Here is a 4628-nt window from a genome sequence, read left to right on the forward strand (position 1 = left end):
GCCCGGTGCGGGCGTCGCACGACCGACGAAAAATTTCGCCCAATTTCAAGGTACCTGGGCACGTAGCTGCGCATTTTCCTCGACGCACGCCATCGAGGGAACGAACGTCGTCGGGAGACGTAGCGAAACTCGTCACGTAGGGTCTAACGGGGAAACGAGAAATCCTCGGTCGGTGGACGCCCGGTGCGGGCGTCGCACGACCGACGAAAAAAAGTCAGCACAATTACAGAGTCTCTGGGCACAAAACCGCGACGCTTCGTCTACGTAGGCTATCGGGAGAAAGGCGAATTTGGGATCGTCCGAATATCTCGAAAGTTGCGTATCTTGTGAGTTTACTCGTCGCTCTTGACGCGTGTTGCGGTCGAACGGGTAAACGGCGGGCTTGGATGCTCGCTCGAATCTTGAGTCCAATCCCACCGGATCGTCCACGTGTGCGTAACATTTGGATTAACGAAATTCCCACTGTCCCTATCTCCACGGGTGGGTGGTGTAGACCACATGGCACTCACCCTTAAAGCTCGCGGGGTCGTCTACGACCTTTGCGAACAGTGTCGGGTCAGCTGCAAAGCAAAGTAGCGGGCTCGCGTTCATTCGTCGATATGTGGGAGGGGGTTAGCGCTGAGCGCCCTCGACCGTGACTCGTCCGATGCATAGCATCATGGTCGTGGAGGGAGCTCCACCAACACGAGTAGACTTGTCTATCCTCACGAAAGTGAGGTGAAGGTGTGCGGAGGTCCTGTTCAGCTCGATAGGTGTGTCTGCCCGTCCCTACTCTGAGCTGCAGGATCTGTCGGTGAACGATGTGTTGATAAGCGGGTTTCGCAGGGGAGGATCCAGGCGTCTTCGTGACCCGGTCCTTTCGGGCTTGGCGCTCCCGCGCACCCGAGCTGGCGTTGCCACCGCCTGGCTGGCTAGGAGCCTAAAGTGGAAGTAGGTCATGCTATGACCTGCGAGTGTCTGACCAATGACATGCAAGATTGGGACCATGGGGACCGGGAAGCCCCTTCGGCGACTTCGGTCGTCGTTGCCCGGTCAGATGGGTTTGGCCTCGTGGGGGCAGTTGGTAGCGAGCGTGTGAGTTGCGCTAAAAATCAGCTCGGGAGCGGTCCCTCCTTAGGCCGTAGGGAGGTCCTAGAAAGTACTCCCCGCCTTACCAAGGTGTCTGCTCGGGCTAGCCCCCGAAAGGAAAATTGGGAGCCACGTGTGGCGCGCTGATACGGCGTATCCGGACCCCTCGCACTTGGGTGCCGTGTCGTAAGCCGACAGGCGGAGACGGCACGTTAAATACAACAGGTAGACGTATGTCCCTATCTCCGACGACGAAGAACCATAATTTCCTTTAGATATCGTCAACGCAAGCATGAGCGAGCTACGTAAAATCTCTCGGTCGGTGGACGCCCGGTGCGGGCGTCGCACGACCGACGAAATATTTCGCCCAATTTCAAGGTACCTGGGCACGTAGCTGCGCATTTTCCTCGACGCACGCCATCGAGGGAACGAACGTCGTCGGGAGACGTAGCGAAACTCGTCACGTAGGGTCTAACGGGGAAACGAGAAATCCTCGGTCGGTGGACGCCCGGTGCGGGCGTCGCACGACCGACGAAAAAAAGTCAGCACAATTACAGAGTCTCTGGGCACAAAACCGCGATGCTTCGTCTACGTAGGCTATCGGGAGAAAGGCGAATTTGGGATCGTCCGAATATCTCGAAAGTTGCGTATCTTGTGAGTTTACTCGTCGCTCTTGACGCGTGTTGCGGTCGAACGGGTAAACGGCGGGCTTGGATGCTCGCTCGAATCTTGAGTCCAATCCCACCGGATCGTCCACGTGTGCGTAACATTTGGTTTAACGAAATTCCCACTGTCCCTATCTCCGACGACGAAGAACCATAATTTCCTTTAGATATCGTCAACGCAAGCATGAGCGAGCTACGTAAAATCTCTCGGTCGGTGGACGCCCGGTGCGGGCGTCGCACGACCGACGAAAAATTTCGCCCAATTTCAAGGTACCTGGGCACGTAGCTGCGCATTTTCCTCGACGCACGCCATCGAGGGAACGAACGTCGTCGGGAGACGTAGCGAAACTCGTCACGTAGGGTCTAACGGGGAAACGAGAAATCCTCGGTCGGTGGACGCCCGGTGCGGGCGTCGCACGACCGACGAAAAAAAGTCAGCACAATTACAGAGTCTCTGGGCACAAAACCGCGATGCTTCGTCTACGTAGGCTATCGGGAGAAAGGCGAATTTGGGATCGTCCGAATATCTCGAAAGTTGCGTATCTTGTGAGTTTACTCGTCGCTCTTGACGCGTGTTGCGGTCGAACGGGTAAACGGCGGGCTTGGATGCTCGCTCGAATCTTGAGTCCAATCCCACCGGATCGTCCACGTGTGCGTAACATTTGGTTTAACGAAATTCCCACTGTCCCTATCTCCGACGACGAAGAACCATAATTTCCTTTAGATATCGTCAACGCAAGCATGAGCGAGCTACGTAAAATCTCTCGGTCGGTGGACGCCCGGTGCGGGCGTCGCACGACCGACGAAAAATTTCGCCCAATTTCAAGGTACCTGGGCACGTAGCTGCGCATTTTCCTCGACGCACGCCATCGAGGGAACGAACGTCGTCGGGAGACGTAGCGAAACTCGTCACGTAGGGTCTAACGGGGAAACGAGAAATCCTCGGTCGGTGGACGCCCGGTGCGGGCGTCGCACGACCGACGAAAAAAAGTCAGCACAATTACAGAGTCTCTGGGCACAAAACCGCGATGCTTCGTCTACGTAGGCTATCGGGAGAAACGCGAATTTGGGATCGTCCGAATATCTCGAAAGTTGCGTATCTTGTGAGTTTACTCGTCGCTCTTGACGCGTGTTGCGGTCGAACGGGTAAACGGCGGGCTTGGATGCTCGCTCGAATCTTGAGTCCAATCCCACCGGATCGTCCACGTGTGCGTAACATTTGGTTTAACGAAATTCCCACTGTCCCTATCTCCGACGACGAAGAACCATAATTTCCTTTAGATATCGTCAACGCAAGCATGAGCGAGCTACGTAAAATCTCTCGGTCGGTGGACGCCCGGTGCGGGCGTCGCACGACCGACGAAATATTTCGCCCAATTTCAAGGTACCTGGGCACGTAGCTGCGCATTTTCCTCGACGCACGCCATCGAGGGAACGAACGTCGTCGGGAGACGTAGCGAAACTCGTCACGTAGGGTCTAACGGGGAAACGAGAAATCCTCGGTCGGTGGACGCCCGGTGCGGGCGTCGCACGACCGACGAAAAAAAGTCAGCACAATTACAGAGTCTCTGGGCACAAAACCGCGATGCTTCGTCTACGTAGGCTATCGGGAGAAAGGCGAATTTGGGATCGTCCGAATATCTCGAAAGTTGCGTATCTTGTGAGTTTACTCGTCGCTCTTGACGCGTGTTGCGGTCGAACGGGTAAACGGCGGGCTTGGATGCTCGCTCGAATCTTGAGTCCAATCCCACCGGATCGTCCACGTGTGCGTAACATTTGGTTTAACGAAATTCCCACTGTCCCTATCTCCGACGACGAAGAACCATAATTTCCTTTAGATATCGTCAACGCAAGCATGAGCGAGCTACGTAAAATCTCTCGGTCGGTGGACGCCCGGTGCGGGCGTCGCACGACCGACGAAAAATTTCGCCCAATTTCAAGGTACCTGGGCACGTAGCTGCGCATTTTCCTCGACGCACGCCATCGAGGGAACGAACGTCGTCGGGAGACGTAGCGAAACTCGTCACGTAGGGTCTAACGGGGAAACGAGAAATCCTCGGTCGGTGGACGCCCGGTGCGGGCGTCGCACGACCGACGAAAAAAAGTCAGCACAATTACAGAGTCTCTGGGCACAAAACCGCGATGCTTCGTCTACGTAGGCTATCGGGAGAAAGGCGAATTTGGGATCGTCCGAATATCTCGAAAGTTGCGTATCTTGTGAGTTTACTCGTCGCTCTTGACGCGTGTTGCGGTCGAACGGGTAAACGGCGGGCTTGGATGCTCGCTCGAATCTTGAGTCCAATCCCACCGGATCGTCCACGTGTGCGTAACATTTGGTTTAACGAAATTCCCACTGTCCCTATCTCCGACGACGAAGAACCATAATTTCCTTTAGATATCGTCAACGCAAGCATGAGCGAGCTACGTAAAATCTCTCGGTCGGTGGACGCCCGGTGCGGGCGTCGCACGACCGACGAAAAATTTCGCCCAATTTCAAGGTACCTGGGCACGTAGCTGCGCATTTTCCTCGACGCACGCCATCGAGGGAACGAACGTCGTCGGGAGACGTAGCGAAACTCGTCACGTAGGGTCTAACGGGGAAACGAGAAATCCTCGGTCGGTGGACGCCCGGTGCGGGCGTCGCACGACCGACGAAAAAAAGTCAGCACAATTACAGAGTCTCTGGGCACAAAACCGCGATGCTTCGTCTACGTAGGCTATCGGGAGAAAGGCGAATTTGGGATCGTCCGAATATCTCGAAAGTTGCGTATCTTGTGAGTTTACTCGTCGCTCTTGACGCGTGTTGCGGTCGAACGGGTAAACGGCGGGCTTGGATGCTCGCTCGAATCTTGAGTCCAATCCCACCGGATCGTCCACGTGTGCGTAACATTTGGT

Source organism: Venturia canescens, unplaced genomic scaffold (genome assembly GCF_019457755.1).
Source record: "Venturia canescens isolate UGA unplaced genomic scaffold, ASM1945775v1 PGA_scaffold_63__1_contigs__length_41794, whole genome shotgun sequence".
NCBI lineage: Eukaryota > Metazoa > Arthropoda > Insecta > Hymenoptera > Ichneumonidae > Venturia > Venturia canescens.